This window comes from Chiloscyllium punctatum, chromosome 6 (genome assembly GCF_047496795.1).
Source record: "Chiloscyllium punctatum isolate Juve2018m chromosome 6, sChiPun1.3, whole genome shotgun sequence".
Lineage (NCBI taxonomy): Eukaryota > Metazoa > Chordata > Chondrichthyes > Orectolobiformes > Hemiscylliidae > Chiloscyllium > Chiloscyllium punctatum.
This window is the reverse complement of record NC_092744.1, coordinates 78921736-78941466: the sequence shown is the minus strand read 5'-3', so window position 1 is coordinate 78941466 and position 19731 is coordinate 78921736. Positions and strand designations below refer to the sequence as shown.

The following is a 19731-nucleotide window of genomic DNA, read 5'->3' as shown; positions in this document are numbered from 1 at the left end:
GTTAATGATATAGAAGATGGTATTAGTAATAATATTATCAGCAAATTTGCTAATGTTAAACTGGGTGGCAGGGTGAAATGTGAGGAGGGTGTTAGGAGATTACAGGGTGAGCTGGACAGGTTAGGTGAGTGGGCAGATGCATGGCAGATGCAGTTTAATGTGGATAAATGTATGGTTATCCACTTTGGTGGCAAGAACAGGAAGGCAGATTACCACCTCAATGGAATCAATTTAGGTAAAGGGGCAGTACAAAGAGATCTGGGTGTTCTTGTACACCAGTCAATGAAGGTAAGCACGCTGGTACAGCAGGTAATGAAGGCAGCTAATAGTATGCTGGCCTTCATAACAAGAGGGATTGAGTATAGAAGCAAAAAGGTTCTTCTGCAACTGTACAGGGCCCTGGTGAGACCACACCTGGAGTATTGTGTGCAGTTCTGGTCTCCAAATTTGAGGAAAGACATTCTGGCTATTGAGGGAGTGCAGAGTCAATTCCTGGAATGGCAGGACTACCTTACGCTGAAAGACTGGAGCGACTGGGCTTGTATACCCTTGAGTTTAGAAGACTGAGAGGTGATCTGATTGAGACATATAAGATTATGAAAGGATTAGACACGCTGGAGGCAGGAAACATATTTCCGCTGATGGGGGAGTGCCGAACCAGAGGACACAGCTTAAAAATACGGGGTAGACCATTTAGGACAGAGATGAGGAGAAACGTCTTCACCCAGAGAGTGGTGGCTGTGTGGAATGCTCTGCCCCAGAGGACAGTGGAGGCCCAGTCTCTGGATTCATTTAAGAAGGAGTTGGATAGAGTTCTCAGGAATAGTGGAATCAGGGGTGATGGAGATAAGGCAGGAACAGGATACTGATTAAGGATGATCAGCTATGATCATATTGAATGGAGGTGCAAGCTCAAAGGGCAGAATGGCCTATTCCTGCACCTATTTTCTATTCCCTGGGGTCAGGGAGCCCAGAACTAGAGGGCATAGGTTTAGGGTGAGAGGGGAAAAGATATAAAAGAGACCTAAGGGGCAACGTTTTCAAGCAGAGGGTAGTATGTGTATGGAATGATCTGCCAGAGGAAGTGGTGGAGGCTGGTACAATTGCAACATTTAAAAGGCATTTGGATGGGTATATGAATAGGAAGGGTTTGGAGGGATTTGGGCCGGGTTCTGGTAGGTGGGACTAGATTGGGTTAGGATATCTGGTCGTCCTGGACAGATTGGACCGAAGGGTCTGTTTCCATGCTGTACATCTTTGTTATAGAGTCATAAACAGGCAGGACAGCATTCGTGAAATCTGGCATATGCTTGTTAAAAGAGAGCGGAGGATGGACATGGATTAAACAGTATCTCTTTACAGTGCAATCTCTGCTGCTGCACTCAACTGCACTTCAAGTCTATGCATCCCATAAGGTTCCACCATTGACAAACACACCTTCAACAATCTAGCTTCAAAACTCTAGCAATGCCCTCTTCGTTCTCCCTTAAGTTCTTTGTTGAAACTCACCCCCATGACAAAACTGCTTGGGTCATCTCTCCTACCATCTCCTTCCTTAGCACAGTCTCAAGCTTCTGTCTGATTCAACCCCCCGGAAGGTGCCTTGAGCCTCTTGCCTAGCTTGGAAGAGCTACCAAAATGCAAAAGCAGTGCACTGTGGATGCTGGAAATCTGTAGTGCAAGCAAATAAATTCTGGAAATGCTCAGCAGGTCTGGCAGCTCGAGGGGAGAGAAGCAGAGCTAATGACCTTTCAACTGAACTGAACATACATGAAAGCTGATGAGGAGCCAGGGACCGATCAATTCAGAAGCTGCAGGAATACGCTCTGAGCAATATTACTGAACAGATATGCATCCCTATTAGTTAATAAGGAGGGTTACTTTGTTCTTGTTCATTAGAGATGCTCCTGAAGGGAGTGGCAAAATATTGCTAATTTAAAATGCAGCAGAGTCTATCAATGGCCAATAAATGAAATATTGTCCCCTACCTCAACAGATTCATGTCAAGGCAATAAGCACAATAAGCTTATCTGACAGCGCACTGGGTTGACAATATTAAACTGTAGGTCTTGCGGTTCAGTTGATAACAACCCAGCTCGAAACAGAAACTCCAGCCTCTCATGGGTTTCATTAGACTCTCATGAAACTTTTGGCAAAATACTTTGCAATCAGCCAACCCAAAACATTTTATTTCATGGTTAGATCACAGCTAGAATTTGGCTGTCAAACTGGGGCTAAATTTGGAGCACTCTTGTCTCTGAATCGGAATATTGTGCATTAAGCCTCACTTTAGAAGACTTTTCTTATTAATTCATGGGCACTGGTGCCATTGCAGCATTTATTGCCCATCCCTAGTTGCCCAAGATGGTGGCACCATCTGTTTGAAATGCTGCAGTAAGTACACACAGTGGCAGAGTTGGTGGCATGCTCCAGGATTTTGATCGAGTTACATCGTCTTTCAACACAGTCGTGGTTGCAGATTTGGAGGATGCGGTCTAGTGAGGCTTGCCAAACTTTGGCAGTGCATCTTGTAAACGGTACACACTGCTGCTTCTCAACATTGGTGGTGGAAGGACTAAATAATTGTGAAGTAAAGCACATAACTGAGATTGATACCAAAGTTGCACTGAGGGAATGCTTCACTGACTTTCCAGCGCAATATTAAACTAGTGTCCTGAAAGACCTTTGAGGTGGATGTAAAAAGATCCCATGCCCAATACTTCAAAGAACAGATACATCCTCCAGCTTCCTCAGCCAACATGAATAAAACAATTACACATCCAAGATCCCATGCACTCCTTCGAGGAAGAGCAGCAATTCACAATGTACTTTCAATCTAGTCTACTGCGTCCGTTGCAGAACAGCTCAGCTCAGTCAGCCAACATCACTCACGCTTCTGTTCACTTACCAGGTCATCAGTTTGCTCTCAAGCTCATTCCTGTTCTGTGGACCTACTGCTGTGTTCCAGTGAAACCCCAACATATGCTGGAAGAACAGTGCCTCATTCTGCAACTGAGCATTCTTCAGCCTTCTTGGCTCAACAACTTCAGATGTAAATTTCTGTCAGACATTTTGATTTCTCCTGCCCCTGTTCCCATTTCTTGTTTTTACATCTTTCCATTCAGGCAAAGTTGCCAGAATCCAAATGGTTTTTTGCCAGTTGGTCACGTCGCAAATCAACCAGCTACTTGCTGCTGGCCCAATCTCACTTTGTACGCAGCCCGACGCCAGCCATTTGGAACTGTCCTATCCCACTCCTTGAATAAAGCAGCAGTAAACATGTGTTTCAGTAACTTGCTTTTAAAATTTGCATTAATCTCTCCCACAATCCTTAGCTTTAAGGATTTGCTTTTTGTCATTTATATAAATGCTTTGGGTGTGAATATAGGAGATGCAGTATTAAGTTTGCATATGACACCAAAATTGGAGGTATAGTGGACAGCAAAGAAAGCTACCGCAAAGTATAACAGGACCTTGATTAGGTGGGCCAGGCTACTGAGAAATGGCAGATGGAGTTTAATTTAAGTAAATGTGAGGTGCTACATTTTGGAAAGTCAAATCAGGGCTGGACTTGTACAGTTAATGGTAAGGCCCTAGGGAGTGCTGCTGACCAAAGAGACTTTAGAGTGCAGGTTCATAGTTCCTTGAAAGTGGTATCATAGATAGATAGGATAGTGAAGAAGGTGATTGGTACAGTTGCCTTTATTGGTCAGTACGTTGAGTATACGAGTTGGGAGGCATGTTGCAGCTATACAACACACTGGTTAGGCCACTTCTGGAACATAGTGTTCAATTCTGATCTCCCTGCTATAGGAGGGATGTGAAACTTGAAAAGGGTTCAGTTGGAGAGTTTGAGTTTATAGGGAGAGGTTGAATAGATTGGGGCTGTTTTCCCTGGAGCATCAGAAGCTGAGGGATAACCTTATAGAGATTTATAACATCATGAGGGACACAGACAGGATGAACAGCCAAGGCCTTTTCCCCAGAGAAACAGAGTCCAAAGCTAGAAGGCATAGGTTTAGGGTGAAAAGCATCTGGGTGGATATATTGACTAATGCTGGCAAACAGGACTAGATTAATTTAGGACATCCAGTTGGCATAGAGGAGTCTAAAAGCAATACCCTGCAGATGCTATCAACCTGAAGCAAGCACAGAAAATGCTGGAGAAACTTAGCAGGTCTGACAGCATCTGTGAATGTCAGTTCTGAAGAAGTCATATTGGACGCAAAATGTTAATGCTTTCCTCTCTCCACACACAACTTCTGCCCCACCGCCCCTACCTCCAAAAGATGCTGGAGAAGGAATGAGCCCAGTCAGGTGGTCAGGAAGGAGAGGCTGGTGGTGATAGGGTAAGGAGCATCAAGGCAGAGGACAGGCCTGTTTAGGGGATTGCGATCTTGGGAGAGGGAAAGATTGCAAAGCTAGAGAAAGTCACGTGTGAAGCCACACAAGGAGGGTGGGAAACAGAACAATAATTGGATTTAACGAGTCTTGAAGATGGACTTTGAGACAACAGTGGGGAGTACCCAGAAGTTTCTCTCAAAGAGGTATCTTGCTCCAGGAAGTAGACATGGGGCAAACACATTTAAATCCACTGCAGATCAGTGTTTCCTGACAGACTAGAACCTCAGCCGACAGCAGCAGAGATCTGAAATTTGATTGACAAGGCATTTTCAACTTCATTGTCATGTTTAAGTGTTCGTGTCAGCCTCCATGAAGCAGGTTAGCTGACCATGCAACTTCAGTTCAAGGCAGAAATGGGCAAGCTTAGGTCAGCAAAGATTTTAATCCCTCACCCCACCAAACCCACCAGTCTCTCTTCGGGCTTTTGAAGAGACTTATGAATCCCACACTTGTGCAATATAAACTAAATCTGTATCACATAGGCTAAGCCAGAGTTGAATTCTAGATCGGGCAGAATTTTGCTGCCAACATTAAACTCTACTCTTTAGGGAAGAATTTGACAAGGTGCAGAGAAGGTTGATTAGAACAGCAATCGAATGAGGAGCTATAGCATTGTAAAGAGACAGGAAAATCTGCATGTACTCCTCAGAACGAGGAGAGTCCATGAGGTGAAGTGCCCAGATAAAAAGTTGGCAGCAATTGGTGATAATTGCAGAAGGTAGATAAGGATAAGAAAAACATCTGACAGATTTCAGAGGCATGTTCAAGTCAAATAAAACAAAGAACTGGAGATGCTAGAAATCTGGAACAAAAACAAATTATTGGCAAAATTCAGCAGATCCGGCAGCCTGTGAGGAGAGAGCACAGTTAATGTTTCAGGTGCAGCTAGGTCATGGTATACATACTGAAAGGGTAGGGGTAGTGAGCTGATAGAGATGGATGGGCGAGAGAGGGGGCGAGAGAGGGGGCGAGAGAGCATGAGAGCAAGATAGACAATGATAGTTGGAGGAAGACTGGTAGGTAACAAAACCAGTAAGAGTTGTGAACTCAAAGATGACGCTAAAATATAAACATACACATTTGGTGGAACAGTAGACAAATGGCCAATGACATTCAATGGAGAGGGATGTGAAATGATGCAGTCAAACAGGAGAGACGATAGAAAGGCGATGATTCTAAAAAGGTGTAGCTGGAGAATGACCTGGTATGGACAGATAGACACACAGAAATCATTGAGGAAAGCAGAACAGGCTGGAAAGTACATAATACAGTAGCAAAAGACAATTCAGGACAAGTTCAGCCACGATATTACTGCCTTGTGCAGTCTTCTAAAAGGACTGCAGGTTGCATACGCCTGCCACTCTTACATTGGGAAGAGCGTTTTCCCCGGCAATAACACAACCGGGTATAATATGTTGCTGTTTCTCTTTAATATCCTGCTCATTCAGCCAACTTCCACAAAAATCTCATTATATAAGTCAGGAGGCGCATCTTAATTTTTACACTTTCAATTCAGCCATTCTCCAACGCAAAAGCACACACACCATTCATCCAGTAATTAAAATGTTTAATGACCTTCTTTCAAAAAAAGTGTAACAGCACATCTTAGGACAGATTCAGGTACAGAATGCAACATGGAAAGCAGCAACAAAAGATGCCAGCAAGGTTAAGAAGATTAACATTTATTTAAAAAGTGTGCAACACCCTTTCGTTAATCAAATTAAAACAAACAAGCAGCCAGACATGACCACTGTCACTGTATCTCTGAATCTGGGTGATCCAATCCAGAATCCAAAAGTGTGCTTCATTGTAAGGAGGCTGTCATCTTACACAAAGCCTGGACACATTGACCATAATAACAGGGGCATGATTGGTGCAATAAGGTGCCCTTCAACATTTCACCAGGAACTAACATGGACAGAACAGCAGAAATGGACAGACTCTACCCCAGCTGCCTTCTCTTCTGGAATCTCCCAATATTTAAAATTTGGTGGAGGCAAAGAATAATTTAATTCCACCTTCCATTCTCCCTGCCCACCCCAGTCACCCCAACAAAACTTCCTCCCATTCTTACCAGAGGAATTAAGACATCTGTACCTCCCACTCTTCCTGCATACAGTCTCAATGTATAAACACAGGCAACTTCTCAACTATGGAGAGAAGTTTCCAACCATCCGGAATTATTTGCCAATAATCACTTATTACCCAGCAACGGCTCAAAATGACAAGACTGGAAACATTTCTTATGGGCAGCACACACAATTGCAGTTTGCCAATTACCTTCACTCCCAAGGCATTGACATTTACCCAACCTTAGCCTGGAAAGGAACACAACATCTGGCTGGGACCAACTACTTGCAACAGCAACATCTCACAGTTCCTGTCCAGGTAATGGCAATGAATGTGTGTGACTGAGCAGAGGTCAGCAAGCTTACGAGCAGTGGTGTTATACCAGCACTGTCGGACCGAGACAAGTGCAATGCTTCATGGGAAACCCAGCAATTGCTCCAGTCTCCGCCTCTCAACACTGGCCAGTCTTGACAAGGGAAAGGAGGGCATTCAACGGGGTTGGGATGGTGAGGAGAGATGGGCAGACAAACAGAAAGCTAGATGGGGGATATGTAACAGTCAAATAATAAGCAGAGGAAAGAAAACACCCATTAATTACAATAACCCTCAGTTGAAGAACAGCAATTGTTACAGATAAGGTGTGCAAACCCCACATGACATCCTTGCCTCTTGATCTGTATAGGCCGGGACAAGTGCAATATCAAATAAAACGTAAATACTGCTGCCCATCCCAACCTAGACAAAACAGGGAAGGGGAGAGGGGGAATGGGGAACTGCATCGCAGCCTCTTGACAGCTTCTCACACCTCCTCCTCGGTTTCACACAGTTCAATGTGCAGCAGCAATTCAACGGGCCAGAGGATTCTACAAGGGTAGTCCAATGGGCGTTCATACTCTCATCAATCTGAACTGGTGGCAACAGCCATTGGGTCAGAGTCCATCACAGTTGGAGATTACAGCTTTGCATCCCACAGATGTTAGCAAATGCATGTGGGAAATATTTTAACATTGAGTGAGGTGGTCGAGTTAGCAGAGAATTGTCAACAGTACCTTGACCATAGCAGCATCCCCTCCTCGGGCGCATCTATTAGTTCTGTTTCAGTGTCTTCAGAGGTCAATATGCATCAGCAAAGACAGACACCCCTCACTTATCCAACTCTCTCCACTGCCCAAATTGCTCACATACTAACCCTGCTAGGGCACACTTAACTGTACAGACAGGTTGCCAGGAGATCAGACAGACATTTCTTGCCTCAGTGTAGATGGCACAACCCACACAGTTGTTTGGCCCTGTCCTCTAGTCTCAGTCTTCAGACTGCAGCACGAGACCAGTGTGTTCCTGATGCTGCTCGGGATTAGATGAATGCTCACACATGCAGGTATCTGTGGGCTCGCTGCCGTTGCCGAGACACAGTCAGTTTTGCGTGGATTTGCACAGCAACGAGAACCCCCAACTGACTGCAAAGCCAGCAAAACTAACCAGGAGTCAGCACCATCACCAGAGATCGATCATCTAAGTGCACAAAGGAAAACAGGTCTAACCCCAACCAACCCAAGCCTTAACACCTCCTTAAATTTTTCACTATAGATTCTGTGTCTTACAATTGTGTACTCCACAACCACCTGATGAAGGAGCAGCACTCAAAGCTAGTGCTTTCAATTAAGCTTGTTGGACTATATATAACCTGGTGTTGGGATTTTTAACTTTGTACACCCCAGTTCAACATGGCATCTCCAAATCATGACCAGGAGATCAGGTAGCCACAAGGTGGCAAACAACTACAGGAATTACTGTACAGTCAGGGGATTAGACAGCACTTCTGTGGTAGGACCCATAACTCCAGGATGGTGTGCTACCTCACTGGTGCCATGGTCATGGATACTACAGGAGGCGGCTGCAGGGCATCATCCTGGGAGACGGGGAGATCAGCTAGACATTGTGCTCCACATTAGTACCAAGCCCTTGAGAGGGATGAGGTCCCAATGGCAAATTTCAGAAAATTATATTATAGAATTCAGACAGCATGAAAGCAGACTATTTGACCCATCGGGTCCACACTGACTCTCTGAAAAGCATTCCAACCAGACCCACACGATCCCCAAAATCCCAGGCTAGGTGGCTAATCCACCTAACCTGCAGGTGTTTAAACTGTGGGAGGAAATTGGAGCACCCAGTAGAAACCCACGGAGGAGAATGTGTCTGTGTGGAGTTTGCACAGTCACCCAAGGGTGGAACTGAACCCGGGTCCCTGGTGCTGGGAGGCAGCAGGGCTAACCATTGAGTCACCATGCCACCCAATTCGTCAAGAAATTTTTTAAAAATCAGGACCTCAAGAGTAGTAATCTCAGGATTATTCTCAGCGCCATGTGCCAGTGAGCAAAACAACAGAACTGACAAATTTATTACATTGCTAGATAACTGGTGCATCGGGTCAGGAATGAGATTGGGACCATTTCCGGGGAGGGAGGGATCTGCAAGATGAATCACACCTTAATGGGACTGGAACAGGTCTCCTCGCAGTGAGATTTGCCAGTTCAGTTGGGATACATTTAAACTAGCTTGTTATGGGATAGGAACCTCAGGGTAACAAACTGGAAGGAGAGAAATAAAGTTAGCAGCTGAAAAGATGATGAGAGATTAAATGCCTGGAGGAACACATTCAAACATTGCGCATGCTTCAAAAGCAGAAGGATGCTGATAAGACAGAAGGCAAGGGCACTCTACTTGAATGCATGCAACATTCACAACAAGTAATATCTATAACAGGACAAACACAGACACATGGGTATGATCTAATTGCCATCACAAAATCATAGCACCAAGGTACCCAGGATTGGGAAATAAATATTCAAGGTTGTCTTACATCGAAGGACAACACAGAGGGGGAAAAAAAAGGTGGCGTTACACTGAAGGGATGGGATCACAAGGGAGAATCCCAAATTGCAGAATCTGTTTGGGTGCAACTAAGAAAAAACAAGGGACTGTGAACATTGATTGAAGTTATTTGTCGGCACAAAGTAGTAGTGGTAGTGTGGGACACTGTATTAATCAGGACATGACAGAGGTATGCAGCCTGGGCCACACTGTTTCAATTACTTCAATTGACACGGAGACTGGGGAAACCAATTCAACACCAAAGCTACAGAAGTGTTAGGGATGGCTTTCTAGAGCAGAATGTTGAGGAGCCAACTACAGGACATGTTCCTTTGACTTAATATTATGTAATAAAATGGCCCAAATTAACAATTTTGATGTTAAAAAAAATTAAGAACGAGAGATCACAATATGGCAGCATTTTACATTATTTTTGAAAGTTAGGCAGTGCATTTTGAACAGTGTGTTAAATCTGAATAAGGAAAATTATAAAAAGGTGTGAGATACAAAGTGGTTGTGGTGGACTGGGAAAATTCATCACAAAACATAGCTGCACACAGGCAGTGGGCAATCTTCAATGAACTTCTGCATGAATTACAGCAAATATAAATTCCTTCAAGGTGCAAAAAAACTCAAAAGGTCAGTCAACTGTGGCTAACAAAGAAGATGCAAGACTAAAAGTACAACGCCAAGGAGGTTGCAATAAAATATCAGCAATTCTGAGATTGCTGGGTGGGGGAGGTTTAACAGCACACAATACAGGGAAGACCAAAAGCTTCACAAGGGAGCAAAGAATAGGAATGCAATCGAGGAAATCAAAAACTTTAAAAACTTCCACAGGAATATAAAAAGAAAGAGTGTGGCTAAAATGAATGTGGGTCCATTACAGGCAGTCTGGAGATTCTGTAGTGAGGAAGAGAGAAATGGCAGAGAAGCTAAATCATTACTGTGTCTCTATGTCTATTTCCTCACTCCAATGTAATAGAACATAGAAAAATACAGCGCAGTACAGGCCCTTCAGCCCTCGATGTTGCGCCGACCGAAGCCTACCTAACCGACACTAGCCCAATAACCTCCATATGCTTGCCCAATGCCCGCTTAAATGACCATAAAGAGGGAGAGTCCACCACTGCTACTGGCAGGGCATTCCATGAACTCACAACCTGCTGAGTAAAGAATCTACCCCTAACATCTGTCCTATACCTACCACCCCTTAATTTAAAGCTGTGTCCCCTAGTAACAGCTGACTCCATACGCGGAAAAAGGTTCTCACTGTCAACCCTATCTAAACCCCTAATCATCTTGTACACCTCTATCAAATCTCCCCTAAACCTTCTTTTCTAAATGAGAAAAGTCCCAAGTGCCTCAGCCTTTCCTCATACGATCTTCCTGCCATGCCAGGCAACATGCTGGTAAACCTCCTCTGCACTCGTTCCAATGCCTCCACATCCTTCCTATAATATGGCGACGAAAACTGCACACAATACTCCAGATGAGGCCGCACCAGAGTCTTATACAACTGCAACATGACCTCAGGACTCCGGAACTCAATTCCTCTACCAATAAAGCCCAGTACACCATATGCCTTCTTCACAGCACTATTTACCTGGGTGGCAACTTTCAAAGATCTGTGTACATGGACACCAAGATCCCTCTGCTCATCCACACTACCAAGTAGTCTACCATTAGCCCAGTAATCCATCTTCTTGTTACTCCTACCAAAGTGAATGACTTCACACTTAGCTACGTTGAATTCCATTTGCCACCTTACTGCCCAGCTCTGCAACTTATCTATATCGCGCTGTAACCTGCCACATCCTTCTTTGCTGTCCACAACTCCACCGACTTTCGTGTCATCCGCAAACTTGCTCACCCAGCCTTCAAGCCCCTCCTCCAGGTCATTTATAAAAATGACAAACAGCAATGGTCCCAAAACAGATCCTTGTGGAACACCACTAGTAACTGCGCTCCAAGATGAACCTATACCATCAACTACTACCCTCTGTCTCCTTCCAGCCAGCCAATTCCTAATCCAAACCTCTAATGCACCCTCAATGCCATACCTCCGTAGTTTTTGCATTAGCCTGCCATGGGGTACCTTATCGAACGCCTTGCTAAAATCTATATACACCACATCTACTGCTTTACCCTCGTCCACTTCCTTGGTCACCTTCTCAAAGAACTCAATAAGGTTTGTGAGGCATGACCTGCCCTTCACAAAACCATGCTGACTATCCTTGATCACATTATTCCTATCCAGATGTTCATAAATCCTATCCCTTACAATTCTCTCTAAGACTTTACCCACAACAGAAGTGAACTCACTGGCCTATAGTTACTCGGGCTATCCCTGCTCCCCTTCTTGAACAAGGGGACCACATTCGCTCTCCTCCAGTCTTCTGGCACTATTCCCGTAGACAACGGCGACATAAAAATCAAGGCCAATGGCTCCGCTATCTCCTCCCTAGCTTCCCAGAGGATCCTAGGATAAATGCCATCAGGCCCAGGGGACTTATCTATTTTCATCCTTTCCAGTATTCCCCAGACCTCTTCCCTACGTGCCTCAAGGCCATTGTATTGAAGAGGGAGGCCATAGACAGTTTATATACGGGAATGATCCCCATTATTTAAGGGAGCGAGAGAGAAAACAGGGAACTACAGATCTGCTAGCCTTAGGTCAGTAGCAGTGAAAGTGCTGTTCAAAACGAAACATCTCCATATATGACAAATGATATAAAACTAAATGTGAATGTGCATTGACAGGAAGATGGGCAAAACATGGCAGATGGAATAGAATATGGAAAACTAGAGGTTATCCACTCTGGTGGGAGTGACAGATTCATAGGTGTCAGACAGCATGGAAACAGACCCTTCGGTCCAACTCGCCTATGCTGACCAACTAGATCCACTAGCCTGTGTTTGGCCAATATCCCTCCAAATTTTTCCGACTCATATACCTGCCCAATTTTTTTTTTAAATTGGGTAACTGGGCCTACATCTACCACTTCCTCTGGCAGCTCATTCCACATACGAACCAGCCTTTGTGGAAAATATTGACCCTCAGGTCCCTTTTAAATATCTTTCTCCTCTCGGCTGTTGAAAACACCAATGAGATGATGACCAGACATTTTAATTTTCTGATGTTGATTGAGGGATAAAAGGTCACTGGACAGAACTTTGCTCCATTTCTTTACAATTGTGATACTGGACTTTCCCATCTGAAAGATGGCACGTTTATTTTGGAAGTTTGAAGGTCAATTATGAAGAGGCCAAAGTAACGTGCAGGAGGTTTCTTAAATGACATGAGGTTGGAAAGTGTAAGTGTACAAAGAAACTTGGGTGTACTGGTTGGTAAGTCACCAAAGACTAACATGCAGATGCAGCAAGTGATTTAGGAAGGCGAACAGAATGTAAACATTTATGACAGAAATATCCACGTACATGAATCATGAAATCTTGCTTCAAGTGCATAGGTAGTTGCTTAGACTGCACCTGGGAGTAGTGTGTGCAGTTTTGGGATCCTTACCCCAGTTAAGATATTGTTGCCATGGAGGAAGTGCAACTGAGATTCAAAGACTTGATCCAAGGTAGATGGGGCCGTCCTATGGAGAGACATTGGGTAAACTGGACCTGAATTCTCTAGCGCTTTAGAGAATGAGAGGGTGATCTCACTTAAACTTATAAAATACTTAATGGGATAGACTGGGTAGAGAAAGGTAACATGTCTCCTCTTGCTGGGGAGTCTAGACCTGGGGACACAATTTAAAAATAAGGGGGGGTGAACTTTTGGAATTCTCTATCAGAAAGCTGTGGGTAGTCTGGTCTTTGGGAATGTTAAATTATGATTTTGTTAGACTTCTGATTATTAATGGTGTCTGGTGTCTGTGGTTATGGGGATGGGTGAGAAAAATGCACTGAAGTTTCAATCAGTCATGGTCCTATTAAATAGCAGGGACCAAATGGCCACCTCCTGCTGCTACAAATATAGTAGGGGAATGGGACTGATTCTACATAAAATAGGTATGGACTTGATGGACCGTGTGGTCTCTGTCAGTGCTGTAACAATTCTGACAGTTCTGAAGTAAAGTTTCAATACAAGGATAAAACCTAATGGAAACCTTTTACTTTTTAAATTCTCAATTTTGTCCAAGAAAGAAGGCAATTTGTTGAGACTACATTTTAAAAAAGTATAAATCTCCAATTCTCACCTCTTCACCCTCGAAGAAAAACTGTCGGTTAACTAGTGAATGACCAATGAAAAGCAGTCATGCTGTTCACCTTCAGACATCAGCAAATAGACTTTAAATCCACTAGTTCCACATGTTTCAGCAATCCAGGTCTCACTACCTGTTAATATTTGCCAGGATGTCAAAACCAGCCCTTTCTAAATCTCTTGGCTCCCAAAATAAGGAATACAGGAAGAGGCATTAATTAAATCATGGTTGATCTGTTAACAAACTCTTCAAATCCACTCCCAAGAATAAATACCTTTTTTTGAATAAAAAGGTCAATCAAACTCAGTTTCATTAACTTTTTGAGGACACATGGGAAAATGGATCTGGTTAAAAACAGGATCAAACCAGTGACAATAAAAGGGCAAATCGGGTCAGGCTGGGTTTTAATAGTTACACAGCAAGGGTTTGTTTGGGGGAACGGGGCTTGAAGCCATCTTTAGCTCCATTGGACAGCCCTGCCGTAACACCTAGGGCTGCATGGTGGCTCAGTGGTAAGCACTGCTGCCTCCCAGTGCCAGGAACATGGGTTTGTTTCCCTCCTCGGGTAACTGTCTGTATGGAGTTTGCACATTCACCCAGTGTCTGCATGGGTTTCCTCCCCCAGTCCAAAGATGTGCAGGTTAGGTGGACATGCCATGCTGAAATTGTCCATAGTGCCCAGAGATGTGCATAAGGGGGATTCGCTATGGGAAAAGCAGAGTTACAGGGGTGCAGACTGAGGGGTGGTTCTGGATGGGATGCTCTTTGGAGGGTCAGCGTGGACTCAATAGACCGAATTACCTGCTCCCAGGCTGTAGGGATTCTAATGTAAGATTCAAAAGGTGGGGGTGCGTGCGAGCACACCTCTCTCTGCGACTGTCAAACCCCTTCCCTGCCCGGAAGTGCACAAACTTACCAGTGAAGAGCTGGCTGCCGTTACTTTATCCAGAGATCAGAGAACTGGACCAGCCAACCAGGCCATTGTCCAGCCGCTGCTCAAGGACTGCAGTTAATCCCTCTCGATCTGATGCACAAATCCAAGCAGCGCTGAAAGTGATTGTTCTGCAGTAGGTTTCAATGCGACTACCTGCACTACAAGCACTTTTGGGCTGCTCGGACATGGCTTTCCCTCCATTCCAAGGCGGGTAGGCATCACTGTCTGCAGGGTTAAGATCTGAGAGAGAGAGAGAGCGCATCGAACAACTCCCATCCCCCTCCCTCCAAACAGGTGTGCCCCAGTAAGAAGCTACAAAATGGAGCAACTCTTAAACATTTCCCCAAGGGGATAAAGCAACCACCACGTGGGCAAGGCCTGTAGTTGCTGCGGCCCAGGGCCTCTCTGGGAGTAGCGAGACACCTATCAACGAGATGGTGACTGCCTGGAAGAAAAACAGTCCAACTTAGATCTACTCACATGTAGGACTTGCGGTTCAGGATTAGTCTAGTCTGTGGAAGGAGGAAAATAACACAAGGTTACAAAAACCCCAAAACGTTATACATGACCCAAAGTGAATGGCAGATGGCTCCATAATTCAAGATTCAGCTGTCTCCTTAAACACCGCCAGGTACGAGGCACTTTTTGTCATCCACGTCAGATATAACAAGCTCAAGGCCTCCATCACAAACATGGAATTGTTAACAACTGTGACCCACCCATTTCAGTCCTCCCACTGCATTGAACACTCACATGATATGAACAGCCTGAAGTTCCCTCTAATCCATGCGTTCATGGAGCAGCTCTGGCTACAGCAGTGTGATGTGTCCATTTAGTAAGGAACCGGTGGCCAATTTGACAAGATTGCCAGATGAGCCATCAGTACACGTGAAAAGACAGCCCATTAATGGCGAGGGGATACATGAGCATAGTGGCTTCTCCAGAAAGTCAACCCTTTCAGAACCATGGAACAGAATCCTTCCTGAGCAAAGATCTTGAGACAGGGCAAGCCAACGGCACAGGCAAGTGGCCAGTTTGTTCTAAATCAGCACGTACTCACCCACTAACACAGATGGGGGTAAAGCTGCTGTAGTACATATTGACTCTACTTTTTGTTTAAAAACAAAAATCACATCTATCCCAAACAGTGGACCACATGTTTGCTCAAGGCATCATCCAAGCATGGAGGTCAGGTCAAAGAGCATTTTCCTTCCTGTCAGCAATTGGGTACAACAGTGCTTGAAGTGTAAATAGTGTAGCTAGGATTCACTCTACACTACCTACCACTATTTGCACTTTGGCACTCTAGACCCAGAAGAAGCACCTTCACTCCCCTCCACCAACTCAAAAGACCCTCCAATCTCTAAAATAAATGATTTCCAATGGTTTTCCAGTAGTCCCAAGTCAGGAAAAGACTGGCTAAAAGCTGGATGAGCTGTTTAAGCTTAAAAAAAAAGTCAAATGGCAAGCTCCAGGAAGCCGTTATAAAATTACGATCTGCTTTGTATAAGTACAAAGCATCTTGAAATATTAAAAAGGTCTGTATCTGAATACTGGACATTAGGAAGAAAATAGACCTCCTAACCCTGTTGCTCTTTGACTGATCTCAACTCCCTCCCTCCCCAAACATTTCTAACGATTTTCACGAAGCTCAGTGTCTCAAACCATTTATTGCAGTATTGTTTCTAACATTCCTTACCCACCCCCACAACCATGCTGATAATTGAATTAAACTCCCTACTCTTTGTGGTACCCTTACTTTAAAACTCAAGTTGGCCACCATCTTATCCTTTTCTTTTTATAAGCCCTTAGTGAAGCAAAGCACTTCCAAATCAGAGTTACCTCGCACTTTTTCACAAAGAAGAAATTTGAAATCACTGGGCTAAAGATTGTAATGAGCCACAACTCCAACGATGGGCACCGACTTGAAGAGGTGTTGACTGTTCAATTAAGGTCAGTGCAAAAGGGATATTCACTCCACTGCTCAGAGATTTCCCCTTTCCAATTCTTTTCTTTGGTTTCTGCCATAAACAATCATTTTTCACATTCACTCTTGCTCAACAGACAAAGGGGATGTAGCGATGAGATAGAAACAGCAGAGGGAGCAGAGCAATGAGTAGGGAGATTGTAAAGTCCGGTATCACAACAGACTAATTTTTTTCACAAAGAACAGAAAAACAAGGCCAAAGCTTTGGAAAAGAAAACCATCTGTTTACACACAAGGTTACTCTTCCTTCCCCCGGATCCCACAGGAAACAGCTGCCTTCAGCAAGTGGCCGGTCAGCCCCAAAGTCAGGAAAGAAATGGAGGAGAATCCAGAAACAGACAGGAGGCCAGGGCAGTGTCCAGGCCTTCACGGTGCCAGAGACTAGACACAGAAGACAGCCACTGGTAATGCCACAGGTCACTCTCCCAGCACATGGAGAATCCCAACAAACCTCCTCTCTCTACAATGGCACAGCTTCAAGTTCTAAAGCCTGGCACCTCAGGGTCAGGGTCAGGGTCAGGTTGACATGAATACATATCACCCTCCTTGACTTGCATTTGCTGAAGTGGCATGTTTATTTAAATAATATCATTGCGAAAGCGGGCACGAGTTGCAATGCCAACATTTACTGTCTACGCCTGCTGTTCTAAGCAAGCTTCTAGCTAGCCACTTGTGATCGATGCTCAATTGTCCTCGCATCTGTAAGGACCCTAGAGTCATGCAGAGGCCAGGCTGGATGAGGGTGGTAGGTTTTCTTACCCGTGATCCAAGTTCCCTTCTTTGAATAAGACTGAAAACAAGCATTATGTGACTACTTTACTGATATTCAGTTGTACTTTTAAAAATTTTCCAGGATTCCTTTCTCAAACTGCCCAGGTGGGATTTCAAGGTGCTCGGAACCAATGACCCAGATGTCTAGATTACAAGTGTCACAAGCCACTATACTATTTAGAGCAGACATGGCTTTAACTGACCCCCTATAAACCAGCAAAAATTATAAACCTTCAGATACTGTGTTGTTTACTGAATCATTCTGTCCAATTATTATGGGTTTTTCTTAAAAAGTTTACCTCAGTGTAAATATACTTGCTGTTCAATTTAGAGACAATTTCTCCTCAAATAACGCAATATTCAAGTAGTCAGTTGAGTGTGAGTGTGTGAGAAGGCTCTCCACCAGCAGGTTTTATTGAAGGCAGAGTTGTTTTGAGTAATTTATGCTGTAAATAAAGTATAACAGTGACGTGCATACCCCCTGCATCATGTTTCTAATAGTGTGTTGTCACATGATTATGTGGACCTCTTGATCAATCGAAATATTTGATCCACCGGTACACTCCTGGTCCCGTGGGTGCCTGTTAATAAAACATTTGTTGAACAACATTCATTATTTTGTTTAAAAACCATCACCTGATGGCCGACAGAAAGGTGGTGCAATAAGGTGGGGTGGGGTGGATTAAAAAAAAAACACAGGGCGTTCAACATATATAATCGGTGGGAGCTGGTGGGAAGAGAAAGGACAAGTCTTCAGAGAAGATGGTGTGTGCAAGGAGTACGTTAAGTGCTGACACTGCAGTAGAAGTCCGCATCACTACCTGCACTGTCAGCACTTTGGCACTACTCGGACAGATGGCCGCACAATAGTTTCCACGGTAACGCATTCCTCCAGAGGCCCACCGAACCTTCCAGTAAATCACAGGCCTTCAGCACAAAACACCATACCATACGACAGCAGGATGAGGAGCAGGAGGAGGAGGAGAAGGGACAGCGAAGCACGTTGACTGAAGGCTATCGTTAAACAATTTTAAAAACCGTCACCAATTCTAGGATTCCTAAAACAATACAAACATGAACCATGAGTAGCCTGATGGTACCCCCAGCCACTGGTCTAGAGCTGCCAGATTCACTTAAGCATTCCCAGTGAGGTTTCAAAAAGAAAAAATGTCACCCACCTACAGAAAATGAGAGAAAATATTCTCTTCCTTGGTTCTATCCACCCTTGACCTCCCAATGGAGCCATAAAACAAACGCACATTGGCACGTAACTCAATTGTGGCAAACCAGTCAGTCGGAAGTGCTGGGCCACGAGCAGGAGCAACATCCGTGGCTGATTCCTGCATTCCCATAAAGCCTAGGCGTTTAGACTCCAGAGTACCCACTGAGATTGATATGGAGCACAGCTTACAAGCAAAAGCATAGACTCCAATCGCAAAAACACAAACTGTTTCATCTAGGTGACAGGAGCCTCTGCTGTAAACCTTGCAGGATATGCAAAGCAAGATAAAAAGGTCCGCACTGAACAGTGCCATGAAGGGGAGGGACCAGAATTGGAAAGGAGTAAGCAGGGAGGCCTTCTAGCCCACTTAAGGGCGGACAAACTCTGCTTTCGTACAAACACTTGCTGAGAATTAACGGGTTGATGTTGCCATGAACAAACTGCATGTAGCTACCTGTGGAGTTGCATGGTGAGGGTTGGGCGGGGGAAGCAAGCAAATGTGCAACTGTCCATCTTTTTGGGGGGGGGGGGGTTAATATCACTGGGTATGATACCACCCCCACAGCGGAAGGTCTTACGTTCAAATTCCACCACAGAAACACAAACATTTCACTGAAACGGACATGCAGTGCAAAGCAGAGGGAGTGCCAAGCTGTGCCAAAAAAATGGTGCCATCTATTGGGATTAGACATGAAGTCAAAGCCCTGCCTGACTGATTGGTCTGGTGCATATAAAAGATTGCACGGTGTCATCCAAAGACGAGAAGGGCCGGTCTGTCTGCTGCTGCGACCAACATCAGAAAACCTGATGTTTTCCTCATCCTCACAGCACTGCGTAGTGGGCAACTTTACTGCGTACATATTAGCTGCTGTTTTCCATGACACTTCAGTGGGAGCAAATCACTTTGAAGGGGTTTTAAGACTGCGACGTAGGGAAGTTTTATTAGAAAAACACAGTGACAAAAAAAAAACTTGCCGCTTCCATGAAAGAGATTTCATTGTTTGGCGGGAGGGCATTTTTCTTTTCAAACCAAAAAGAATCACCATCTCCCTGTAAGCTGATGGAAGAGGGGAGGAGGATGGCAGCGTTGGGAGGGGAGGGAAGTATTGGAGTTGGGCTAATGGTACGCATTTAGGGAGGGTGGAAGGGGACTGTATTTGCATTAACCATTCAGTTTGGTCAGTAAGCTGTTAAAGGATGCCTCTCTGCAGCTGCCTACTCAATCAGCCTTAAGTATCCATCTGTCTTGTAGATA

General features: G+C 44.5%; 1 long non-coding RNA gene across 2 annotated transcripts in view; it reads right to left on the bottom strand.

Annotated features, from left to right (window-relative positions):
• LOC140478527 (uncharacterized) overlaps positions 1-19731 on the bottom strand; it is a 106931-nt gene that overhangs the window by 24163 nt on the left and 63037 nt on the right. The window contains exon 4 of one of the 2 annotated variants that reach the window (XR_011960784.1): positions 17666-17835. The exons of the other annotated variant lie outside the window; for it this stretch is intronic. This is a non-coding gene — a long non-coding RNA (uncharacterized lncRNA). Of the gene's footprint in view, positions 1-17665; positions 17836-19731 lie in introns of those variants that run through there. 2 annotated transcript variants of the gene reach the window in all.